A 13502-nucleotide genomic window follows, 5' to 3' on the forward strand; every position below is an offset into this window, starting at 1 on the left:
ACAAGTAGATGCCCTCTATGAGTATCATAGGATCCTGAGTGAGACTTCAGGTTTTCCTAGCTTTCCTATTGGACGTCCACGTAGACCTCCTTTCCCTCGTCCACCTCCACCATATATTGATTTCATCAGGACGATGAAAAGTTTAAGTCGGGAGGGGGGGTGGTTTGTAACCTGAAAATTTTTGCAATTTATTTTTTAGTTTTTTGCACTTTCAGTTTTTAGTTTTGTATTTGTTTTGCTTTGTTTGGATTATTTTTTATAGTTATTTGACTGTCTTTTGAAAAGTTTTATGGCATCCCTATTGAAGAAACATCAATCCTCACTTTTATGCTTGCTTGGCCAAAAGCAAAATTATTAGCACGTTCTTTATCTTGATTCATGATATTGTAAATGATACTAGTATGTTTAGTGTACCTCTTTTCTCTATCTTGAGTAGCATGATATGAGCTAAGTATCATATGGAGATAAGTTTGAGTTTTGGCTTAACCTTAAGGATCTTACCTTCACTTCACTTCACTTGAACTTGAATAGTTGATATCATTGAAATAGTCATGATTCATCCTATTTGTTTAGTACTTGGTTTCTCCATGGAGATTTCTCAAACTTCATTTTGGTTACTGGATGAGCCTCGAATCTTGTAAGCTCATTTGGAAAAATCAAAATATCCCAATTTATGTGCCTATGAACATATGTGTTTAAGTGTTGCACAATGCAATCACTTAATGAATGAAAAAAAAGTGTTTGAAAAAAAAAGTGAATGAAAAAGTGTTGAAAAAAGAATATAAAAAATAGTTGTCGTAAGTGGAAACTAGCAAGTCACCCCTTTGAGACTGAGTTAGGTTATTGGGGAAATGACTGCTATGGTTCTCTTGATGTCAAGCATGCTTTTGAGACCCTGGGTTGATTGAGAAATATGAACCAAGTGTGTGGCAGGTAAGTCCCTATCACCGGAAACATTAGGAACTCAATTGGATGACGACTTGACTAGGATGAAGATTGAAACTTGAAGGGTTTGAGTTGCCTTTTTGCACTATGCACTAGAGACTTATGCTTAAGCCATACTTGGTTTATTTCTATGATCATGCTCATCATCGAAACTTGTAGATAGAGTTAGGAAAGTGCATTAAAGATTATGATGCATTATTGAGTACATGAATCCTGATTGCGGTATTTTGCTTGAGGACAAGCAAAAGTTTAAGTTTGGGGGTGTGATGTGCGTAGATTTTATACACTTATTTAGCATGTTTTGACGCACATTCTTATATTTTATACATGCTTTATCTATGCACTTTCATGCTCCTTACTTCACTTTTGGCATAAATACTTTTCTTTATTCAGAGATATGCTCTTATGCATTTTCTGTGTTCAGGAGTCGAATTTGAAGAAGAATTAATGTTCATGGCTGATTCTACAATGAAATGAAGGAAAGATGACACTAGGTGTGACTGCCACATGACCATACCAAGGGGAGTGACCTTGGCCGTGTGAGAGTAAGAGGGTCGTGTAGCCTCAGCAGCAAGGGAGAAGGACATGGCCATGTGAGGGCCACACGGCCGTGTCACGTTTGAAGCCAGTCAGAACACGGGTGTGTATGGTTATGCAGCCGTGTAGCCTTTCTAGAGACAAAGAATGACATGGCCGTGTATGCCACACGACCGTGTGACACTTCCAGAGACAAAGGCTAGCCAGGCCGTGTGGATCTGCACGGTCATGCAGGCCAGCCAGGGATGAAGCTTGGTATGGCCATGTGAGCATCACACGAGCGTATGACCATAGCCGAGAAGGGGACTGGCAGGGCCATGTGAGATTCACACGACCTTGCCCTGGGTCGTGTGGCGCCCAAATGCCCTCTTCTATATATAGGGCTTCTTCCTCTTTGAAAGGGGGAGGCTCTCCCTTTGGGGAGATCAATTCTTGGGCGCGATTCCTATCATTAGAGAGGAATTTTCGTCCAAGATTCGACTCCGGGAGCATTAGATTGGTTTCGAAGATCACTCGTCGTATTGAGATAAGCGTTCCTATGCTATCATCTTGATTTGGATCGGAATGATTAGGAACTTTTCGTCTTTGGTTCTTTTCTTGTATTCTATGGAGTAGATTTCTTTATTCTAGGATGGAGGGAGTAATTGTGATGTAAATTGATCTAAGTTTCAAGGATTTGCCATTTTCTTGATTCAAGGATGTTGTTATGTTTTGTATCAATCAATCTTGTGTGGATTATTGTGTTTTGTGCCTAATTACCATTCTTGATTGGTTGTTTGTATTTCTTGTGGAATCTTGTTGAGGAATTCTCTAAATTGTATGACCGATGGATGTCGTGAAAGGGCTGCCCCGCTAACGAACATTTAGGGGATCACCTTGAGGGGTGAAACAAGAACTTACAAAGAAGCAGGACGAATTGATATGCTCAATTCTATATCTTGATGTTAATTGTTTAGTGATGTGTTTCTATGTCGTATGACCGAGGGGCGTCGTGACAGGGTTTCCCCGCTAACGGACTTCATAGGGATCATAACTCTTTGATTGCTTAAGGATTAGATGTTAGTCCTTGATCGGTGTTTTCTGCACGAAATAACCGATAACTTCTTACAAATACATTACAATTGAGGACAAGAATTGGTAGATTGCATTACATTGATGAGTATCATAAAGAAACCAAAACTCCTAGAACCTTTACAAAACTGAGTTTCTGCATTTAACCCTTACTTCTAATCGTTAGTTGTATGACCTTTTAATCGTTTGTTTAGCTAATTCGCTTTTGAGACATCTTTAGTGATTATAATCAGTCCCTATGGATTTAATATTCTTTTATTACTGACGACGTAACCGCGCACTTGTAGTGCGTAACAAGTTTTTGGCGCCGTTGCCAGGGACTATTTTCGATTAACATTAGTTGATTAGCATATGAGTTACTCTAGACGTTTTTCTTTTTTCCTTTTGCCTTTTCTTTCTTGTTTTCATTATGCATTTTCTTTCTGCAATTTAAATTATGCATTTTCATTTTTTTTGTTATTTCTAGGTCTTCACTAGGATCTTAACTCGCCTCATGCCCTCTGACTTAAGTTTGGACTCACTAGTCTTCAAGGTAGTCTCCAGGAACCTCACCTTTTCAGACTCTACACGAGCTAGGTCCCTAGCAGTTCGAGTCCGGTCCTCTGCCGTTTGCAGGTGAGACTGAATTAAGCTCTCAGGGGTCATCTGGTCAAAAGCGCGACCAGAAGTCGTAGGGGACGCTCTCTCCTGAACACAAGCCCTCAGGGACTCATTCTGTTGGTGAAGATCGGTCATGTATTGGGAGAGGCTCAACCCCAGGACACAGGTCTGTAAAAAGAGCGGGCAAGATTAGTAGTATTCCCAGGTCATGAAAGGAAAGAAGATAAAACTTACCGACATTGGTCATTGGGCGAACTGGTCATGTAAAATACGGCTCCCAACTAATAATTTAATAATAAGGTTATTTGACAAAATAATCTTATTGGAATTTTAAAGAATTTTTAGAAATTTTTTGGGAATTTTTCAGATCTCATATGACGAGTTTGAGGGGATGCATTTATAGGCTTGGGAAAAGCCTGTTTGGAATACCCAAAGATGAGAGTTGATTGAAGAATTTAACTTTAGGTTTAATTAATCTAAGTTCATTTCTTTTTATTTTTCTCTCCTCACACCGCCACACACCACACACCACACACCACACACCACCTCCACCCGAACCCCTTTTCCTCCCGACGCCTCCTCTCCTCACTCGCGCTATCTCCCTCTCGTGACGCCTCTTCTCCCATTAGTACAAAAGCTTCAAGCCCGAGCCCCCCCCCCCCTTGTGTCGATTCCTTTCCTCTTTCCCTCCTCTTCGTAGACTCGCCCCTGATCCTCCATCGCGAGCACCATCGTCTTCCCGGCGCATCGCCGGTGTCAATCGACGGCTGGCCTTGTGCCCTAGCCATCCCCTCTTCACCATGGTTTGTTGTGGGCCGATGCCGAAGCGTAGGGAGTAGTTGTTTACCTCTCCGAGTCGTTCCCTAGCTTCCAACGTGACACCGACTCCCGATCCGTCGGTTGCCCCTCTCGGCCTCGTTTATCTCCGCACGGATACACCCCGACGCCAGCACTGATCGGTTCCCTTTTGGCGGTGCCCTAACTCGCAGCCGCGCCTTCGTCGGAGCAGAACCACTGGAAGGTGTTGCTAGCCACCGCAAGGGGGTTGACGGAAGGGTGGAGGGCAAGCTCTTCCCTTTCCTTTTGGATCTGAGCAGAGCTATGATGGTGAGGTCCATTGCCTCCTCTTCATTGGAATTGCAGTATCCCTACCTCGTCAGCGTTGAGTTGCTACTAACTCTTCTGAATTCCTTCGACCATGAGCAGTGCCCTAGGTCCAATCAACGTCGCCAACTCACCGACCAGGTGTGTTCATCTTCACGAACCATCATCACCGTGTGACCACTACTGGCCATCAGCTAACTCTGTTCTGGAGCCATCGTTAACCCCTTGCACTGTTGATATAGATCTATGGTAAAGTTGTTGAATTAAGCTTGAATTGGTTTACATAGTTAACTAAAGCTTGATTGATCTAAAGTATAGATCTAGGTACAGTGTTGATTTGGGGTGTTTATTGGAGGACAGCAGTAGGCATCACCAGTGGGTTCCAGTAGTGGCGGGCAATGGAATTGGGTAAGTTTTAGTGTTGATTTTTGGATGGTTATTCGGGAGTTGATCGATGGATTAGATTTTGGGGGCTAATCAATAGTTAGGGTTAATGATCTTATCGATTAGGGTTTTCCCTAACTTATTTTGGGGATATTATTTAACTATTTAATTTAAAGGAATTTAGCTAAATAAAACATATATATATTGATTGATTTCAGGACTTTGATTCAAGATGACGTCTCAACGTGGGATCTATTTCAGATACGATCTCCATTTTTGAGGCGGGTACCCTGACTTATCTTTTGCTATTGTCATCTGATATGCTTAGTAGGTTATAACTTGCAGTAATAGTTTATTTGTTTCTGTTTGGTATGTCACTACTTGATACCTGTAGCATGCCTTATTTGTTGTTTGCTATACATCTATACTTATACCCTCTTCATTATTGCCATGTATATTATGTTCATAGAGGTAGTGATGTACCATGCCTTATTGGATACAGGACTAGTTATTTGACATACCTGTCAGGTGCACCTAAATCATTTTATTGGATCCATTTACTTTTTGGTACATACTATATGGATATAGACATGGTCAGGATTTTCATGCTTAGTGTTATGCACCATCTTGCATGATTGCATGCTGAGCGATTATCGACTCCATTATTGTTGAGCACATCGCCAGTTACATGGATCTGCAGACACAACCACTCATTGGTTAGTAGCATATCAATCAGGGTGTGCTGCAGCAGGTTGCTCTGTCAAGGGCTCCACTGGTCCGCTCATGGGTAGTGGTGACGCAGCGTGGTAGCAGGATAGGGATCCCTTCTCTGGATTGTCTCAGGGAGATGAGAGCATTAAACTCCCCCACTTATGATTTGGGGTAGGAGGATAAGTGTACTCTGACAGCATCCTGTCCACTCAGTCACTCAGGAGTAGTGATGGATGAGTGCACAGTTGTCATAGCCCTACCCACTCGGTCTCACCATCGTGTGTGAGATGGATGACTAGCGGTAGGGGTGACTATGTCATTTGCATCATATGCATGGATTGCATTATTGCTTGTGATTGCTGCATTTTGGATGCTGCATTTGTTTGAGTTGCATATGATTGACATGCATATAGGAGAAATGAGGTATCTGGTCTAACGACCGTTATGTCAGGATAGGAGGCCTTGGTGTGTACAGTTCTTCTTTTCTTGTTCAGTTTTCTCATTTTTTGTTATTGATTAGAAGACTGTACTCCATGATTATTACTATTAGATATATCTTACTATGCATGTCAGTTCGATATCTGCTGAGTGTTGGACTCCCCCTGTTGATATATTTTCTATTTCAGGTTGAAGCTGTCAGGAGGTTCTAGTCGTTAGTCCCCTACTAGGTGTCGAGGTGGTTTTATATTATCGAACTTGTGTTTCCTTGTTAGTGAACTACATACTTGTGATGTATGTGTTTTGCACTTTGGATTTTATATCGTGCTTCGGGTATGATGCCTATGTTTCCGCTACGAAGGTTTTTCATCGTATTGTGTTTTCCTCATTGTTGTGGAGTGGGTTTTTACCATTATAACTATGTGGTTGTGTCAGCCGGTGGCTGAATTTTATATACTGCGTGGAATGCTTATCTATTTCATTATATATGTTCTGACCGTGTTGGCTGAGGTTTGTGAGCCCTAAGGGCTTTGTAGTGAGTTTTAGATTGTTACTCGTACAGGGGAGATGCTGCCGAAATTTCCTCTGGCAGGGACTCCCCCAGGGCGTGATAATTTATTTGGTATCAGAGTCGATTTACGATGCTTGTTTTTCGTGTTCTAGATTTTCGAGTTAATCTAATACAATTTATTTGGTATCAGAGCAGGTTTACGATACCTATTTTTAGTGTTCTGGATATTCGAATTAATCTGATACCAATTTATTTGGTATCAGAGCAGGTTAGGATGCCTATTTTTCGTGTTATGGATTTTTGAATTAATCTGATACAAATTTATTTGGTATCAGAGCCCAGGTTTTGCGAGTTAATCTAGGTATTTTCGGATTTATATGGATTTCTGTTATTTTTTTTATGTTTCGAAATTCCGAGGTATTATTTGACCTTGTCAAGGAAAGGTCAATTTTGGGGACTTGGCAGCGACGGAACATCTCCAGACGAAAAATAGGTATGATGATTCATTTTATAATTTAGGCACTTGTATTAATACCTGGGTAATAAATTTAACAGATATGAGGCGAATATACACGTGTTCCTGCTCCGAGATGTGGTGTAGGACGACCACACAAGAGGGAGTTGGCATCTCTGGCGACCTTCGCTAGAGAGGTTTGTTGGGATTGTGCCCGTTAGTCAGGGACAAACTCCACATGGTATTGCGGGCACATTGGGCTCCCAAATTCCGACAGTTTCTTCTTCAGAGGTACCTACCTCGACCGTACCCGTCGGACCCTCACTTATAGTATTTACTGTATTACCAAAGGTACCACTATCTGTATACCCGCTAACCGCACTAGCGTACCTGCCCTGGCTTATGCAGCAACACCAGGGGTACCTTCCCCGACCTATCCAGCCGTACCACTTGTAGTCCCATCTCTAGTGGTTCCACCAGTTCCCGCGTAGAGATCTACTCACCCTACTGATATTATTGCAGCATGAGCTCGGATTCCAGCCTTGGCAGAGTTGGTCAAAAGTCGATTCACGTTATTCCACAGAGAGACCGATCCGAGCGTGGCTTAGTCTTGGATGGAGACACTGGAGCAGGCTTTCTTTTACATGACTTGCTCGTAGTGGGAGAAGGCAGAGCTGTGTTGGGTTTTTCGTGCCGCGAAAACCGCTTTTTTACGTTGCGGAAACCCCGAAACCCCCGCCACCGGATCCGTGCGAAGAAAAATAAAAATAAAAATATGAGTATGAGTTTCTAAAGTCTAGATCTACACTAGATAAGAGCGTTACCCTCGATGCGATGCCCTTCGCTATCCCGCTAGTCCAACGGTTTACCGGATCTCAAGATTGTCAAAGTAGACAACCCTCTAGAAGTATCCACACGAGCAAAATTAGGTGGAGGGGACCAAACAAAGGTGTGCTAGCACCTAGGGTGTTCGGCCAAGAGAGGAGAGGGAGAGCTTGAGGAGAGCTTAAGGAAGAAGATGATAGAATGAGCCTTGAATGAAAAAAAATGAATTCCATTCATTTTGAGTGGCCGACCACACCAAGTGTAACTCCTCTCATTAATGTGGCCGACCACATTAAAGCAAAGGAGAAGATGTAACTTCCATTAGGTGGCATAATCATGTGTTAACTATGATGATGTGGCACATCATCATTGGCCACTTAATGCCAAGTCATAAATGATGTGGCATAAAGTCAAGTCAAACTTGACTCTTCCTCTTCCTCTCAAGTCAAGTCAAACTTGACTTAATCTCTCTCATGGTTGATCTAATTCAACCATTTAATTCAAGCCAATTTAATATAATGAATCTAATTCATTTAATTAAATTGATTCAATGAGTCATAATCTAAATTAGACTCATTGAACACATGAATCAACTTGAGTCTAACTCAATTAGCCTAATTAGGATTACTCTTAGTCCAATTTGATTCATCACATGAATCTAATCCTCTTGGTTCATCATATGAACCTAATCTCCATCTAATTGTCCTTAGTGTGTGACCCTATAGGTTCTTGTAACGTTGGCAATGCCCTAAACCCATTTAAGAGCATAAGTAATGAGTGGTATCTAGCAACACATCATTACTACCCAAGTTACAAGAATGTTGAGATCCAACATCACCTTGTGACTACTAATTGTGACTCCTCACAATATATGACAAGTGTCCTTCTATCCTAGACATCTAGATTGATCAATGTGAGACATAGACGGTGTCATCCTCTGACCAATCTAAATCTTGAACTCCAAGTAGACTCACTAAATCAAATGAGCTTAATATCTCATATTGACTCATTTGGGCATGACCATGCACTTCGTGGTCTCACTCTATCAAGAATATCGATGTCTCTCCCGTCATATATGAGGGATAGATCCCATCTACATCACTCACATCCCTCTGCATAATTCGTTACATACCCAGTAATCTCCTTTATAGTCCACCCAGTTACGGGTGACATTTGACGAAACCAAAGTACATAACTCCTTATGTTGGGAACCATGGTGACTTCAGGTCTAAGGACTAGTAGTCATACTAATAGCCACATGAGAAAGTATATGACACTCATATAACGATCCATGATACTTTCTCATGGTGGGTCATTCAGTATACATTCTCTAATGCATACCCATGTGTCAACTTAATATCTCTATATCCATGACTTGTGAGATCAAGTCATCGAGTTGACCTACATGCTAGTCTTATTGCATTAATATTGTCCCTGAATGTCAATACTCGACTAGGAATGATTAAGAGTAGTGTTCCTTATATCATCTCACTATCGGTTCAACTAACCGATTGATATAGGTGAGAACCTTCTAGTCAAGGACGCTATTATACTTAGTTTATTTGGCACCAATACAAGTAAGTATAATAACCAAAATAAATGTCTTTATTTATATAAGAATATGATACAACAAGTTCATAATACAATCATCAAATGATTGGCTCTAGGGCTCTAACTAAGAAGCTGGCTGCTTTCCATTTATGGAATGAGGCTGATATCTGGTGGGATACGCAGCGCTAGATCATATGTGAGCACCACATCACCTGGGCGTGATTCAAAGAGGCTTTTGAGAACCGGTACTTTCCACGGTCATATCAAATGACATGCAATCAGGATTTTTTGAGTCTTCGGTAGAACAACCGCACAGCGGCAGAGTATAATGCTGGATTCAATTGGTTGGCCAGATTTTGTCCAGAACTAGTTGCTGAGGATAGGTCTCATATGCTTCAGTTTGTCCAAGGACTAGATGGATATCTGCAAGTAAAGATTGCCGAATTTGGTAATTTCCATACATAGAGGCATTGGACAGAGCCCTTATGATTGAGTCAGCTCACTAGAGAGCATATCCAGATAGTAAGAGGAAGTAGACAGATCATACATCAAGACAGATTCAGCCACCACAAGCTACCGGAAAGCAGCTGAGTGATCACAGTTGGCTAGGTCTGGGAACTTCTGGAGCATCGGGTCAACCTCAGAAGTCAGAGCGATCTTCATCAGAACGTTTCTGGTCATTTAAGAGAACCAGAAACTTAAAAGACCAGAAACAGCCCACCAGCGACATTCACTGCACCAGATGTGGGTCCAGAGACCACATCACCTTAGCCTGCTCCATAGGACAGTCAATTTGCTATTATTACAAACTGTCTGGGCGTTTGAGCCGAGATTGTTCATTGAAGGCTCAACATATTGCTTTTGGGGTTTCTGTTCATGGAGGAAAACCCAATCAGTTAGGGACTCAGCGAGGAGGGCGGAGAGCCTAATATTCTCATAGCCAGCGGAGGACAACTCCCCCTGCAGTAGCTGCATTGGCATGTGATCCTGTCAGAGAAGCTTGACAAAATGGAAAGCTGGGAGAAAACCTACTGCTGGTGAAAAATAATACCTGTAGAATATCGATCTGAGAAACCCAAAGCGGATCCAGGAGAATAAGAGTCACAGAATGCCCTCTTTGTGCGAAGATCCCAAGACAAAAGGAAGGATTCAATGAAGAAAACCAAGATTTGGAGCTTCCAAAGCTTCTTACACACAAGAGACCAACCAACACTATTGTCAGTGACCTAAAACCGGGGTGGGAATCCCTGGCTAGGCCCTCTGACGCTCAAGTCAGTGATCTCTCTTAGTGTGGAAGAAAGAAGAAGATGAACAATCACTGAAAACTAGGGTTGTGAATGTGATGAGACTGAGCCTCGGCGTAGGCATACCTGGCCAACGGAGAGAATTCCCCCTTTTATACCACTTCATATAACCTCCGTAGTTATGAAGCAGACCCCGGTTTGTTAGAGTTTGTTATGAGATGACGTCAGCCACATACTTGCAGAAAATAGCTTTTAAGGAATCTTTTTTGTACCCCAGATGTACCTTCTTTTTCGTTTAGTACCTGCAGAAGAGTCTAGAAACATTCTTCCCGCCAATTTAGTCAACCTGTTATATGATTACATGAAGCAGATATTTTCATAAGCTATTCATAAATATCCTCAAAATGTTTATTCTCGTCTTGTCCTATAAGTTATATTTTATCTCCCTTGCTTAGTTCTCCTGTCTCCACTATGTTGTGGACAACCCGATATTATACTATGTTTTGTATCGGTGGATTGTCCCTAGGTTTCGTACAGGCGGGTTATTATTTTTATTTAACACATGTCCTCATCATCCGATAATATATTACAAATCCTGTATGGTCTTGTAGTTGCTCATTCTCGGACGATCATATACATCCGCCTGATATTAGTCTATATTCGCATGTGATAGCTCAGACAATCTTGGCCGATATTGGCCTTTCTTTCTTAAGGTATATCCCGGCCGATATTAGCCTACCCTTCTCAAGATGTACCCTGGCCGGTATTAGCCTATCTTTTCTTTAAGGTATTATCCCGGCCGGTGTTGGCCTATATTTTCTTAAGTGTGTTACCTTGTCCGGTATTTGCCTATATTTCCTTAAGCATGTTGTCCCGGATAATATTCTCCTATATTTTCTTAAGTGTGTTACCCCGTCTAGTATTTGCCTATATTTCCTTAAGCATGTTGTACCGGACGATATTGTCCTATATTTTCTTAACTGTGTTACCCCATCCGGTATTTGCCTATATTTCCTTAAGCATGTTGTCTCGGACGATATTGTCCTATATTTTCTTAAGCCCGATATCCCGACTGATATTTACATTGCTTAATTCTGCTATCTCTTTTCTTTCCCCTTTTCACCGGGGACCTATTAAACCTAACCCATATCAGCATGCATCGAACCTGACTACAAAAGCATCGAGCCCAAGCCTCCCCCTTGCGTAGATTTCTTTCCTCTTCCCCTCCTCTTCGCCAACTCACCCCTCGCTCCTCCATCGCGAGCACCATCATCTTCCCGACGTGTAGAGGTTCGGCCACCATCACCAAGCTCCAAGAGATGCAAGAAACAAAGCCTCCTATCTCTCCTTCTTCTTCTAGCTAGAACCGGCCACCAACAAGAGCTCCAAGAGATGGATGAAACCGGCCACTAAAGAAGAAGAAAAGAGGAGAAGAAGAAGCTCTAGGGCCGGCCACCACCAAGGAAGAGAGGGAGGAAAATAGAATAGAGTTAGCACCCATGAAGGCACCCCTACCCCCTCTTTTATAATTTTTGGTCTTGGCAAATAAGGAAAATCTAAAACCTTCCTTATTTTCTTTGCCATGAAAACAAAAATTTAATTGATTAAAACCAATTTCCTTTTCTTAATTATAATGGTCGGCCACCTCATAGCTAAAAACAAGGAAAGTTTTAATAACACAGGAATTAAAACTTCCTAATTTGTTTCTGGAAATTTTAAATAAAAATTTCTCCATTAATTTTTCCCTTCATGATTGGTTATAAAAGGAAATTTTATAAATTAAAATCTTTCTTTTAAACATGTGGATGATTTCCAAAAAGGAAAGTTATCTTTAAAATTAAAATCTTCTTTCAATCTACAAATAAGGAAAGATATCAAATCTTTTTTTAATCCTTTGTAGAAACTTATAAAAGAGAAAATTTATAATTTTAAAACTCTCGTTTAAATTATGAACATGGTTACAAAAAAGGAAAGTTTTCTCTAAATTAAAATCTTCCGTTCAATCTACAAATAAGGAAAGATATCATATTTTTTCTTAATCTTTTGTAGAAAGCTATAAAAAGGAAAGATTTAAATTTTAAACTCTCTTTTAAAACCATGTAATCCACATAAGAAAAATTTTAAAAATTAAAACCCTTTTAATTTGATTAGGGCCGACCACTTATGCTTGGGCTCCAAACATTGGCCGGCCACCTACTTGGCTCATCCTATTGGTCTTGGCCGGCCCTAGCTTGGGCTCCAAGCTAGCTTGGCCGACCCCATTAGGATAAGTAGGAAGGTTGGTATAGGTGGGTATAATAATCTATATACAAGAGGCTACAATAGGGACCGGGCGGAGGAATTGTTTTGGTCTCCCGATGAAATTAAGCTTCCCGTGTTCGCCCCGAACACCCAACTTAATTTCATTAATAATAATTCATACCACTAAAGAATTATTATTGAACTACCACACCAATCCCAAATTACATTTTGGGCTCCTTCTTATCATGAGTGTGTTAATCTCCATGTGTTTAAGATGTCGGATGCCCACTAATTAATTGAGTTACTGACAACTCAATTTAATTAATATCTTAGTCCAAGAGTAGTACCACTCAACCTTATTGTCGTGTTGGATTAAGTTCACCTGTAGGGTTTAACATGACAATCCTTATGAGCTCCTCTTCGGGACATTATCAACCTAGATTACTAGGACATAATTTCCTTCTATAATCAACAACACACACTATATTTCACAACTTATCGGGCCTATTGTTTTATCGAGCTAAATCTCACCCTTTGATAAGTCAAAGAAATAAATACTAAATATATATGCTTGTTATTATATTAGGATTAAGAGCACACACTTCCATAATAACTAAGGTCTTGTTATTTTATTAAGTCAGTATAAAAAGAACTTACCTTAAATGGTCCTTCTCAATATACTCAAAGTGTACTAGTGTAATTTATCTGTCAAGATAAACTAATACCTAATTACACTACGACTATTCCAATGCTTTGTTCCTTTCCATCTAAGTTGTGAGCTACTGTTTATAATTTATACGGAATTGATAACATGATCTTCTGTGTGTGACACCACACACCATGTTATCTACAATATAAATTAATCAAACAACTACACTTAACTTAT

This window comes from Zingiber officinale, chromosome 2A (genome assembly GCF_018446385.1).
Source record: "Zingiber officinale cultivar Zhangliang chromosome 2A, Zo_v1.1, whole genome shotgun sequence".
Lineage (NCBI taxonomy): Eukaryota > Viridiplantae > Streptophyta > Magnoliopsida > Zingiberales > Zingiberaceae > Zingiber > Zingiber officinale.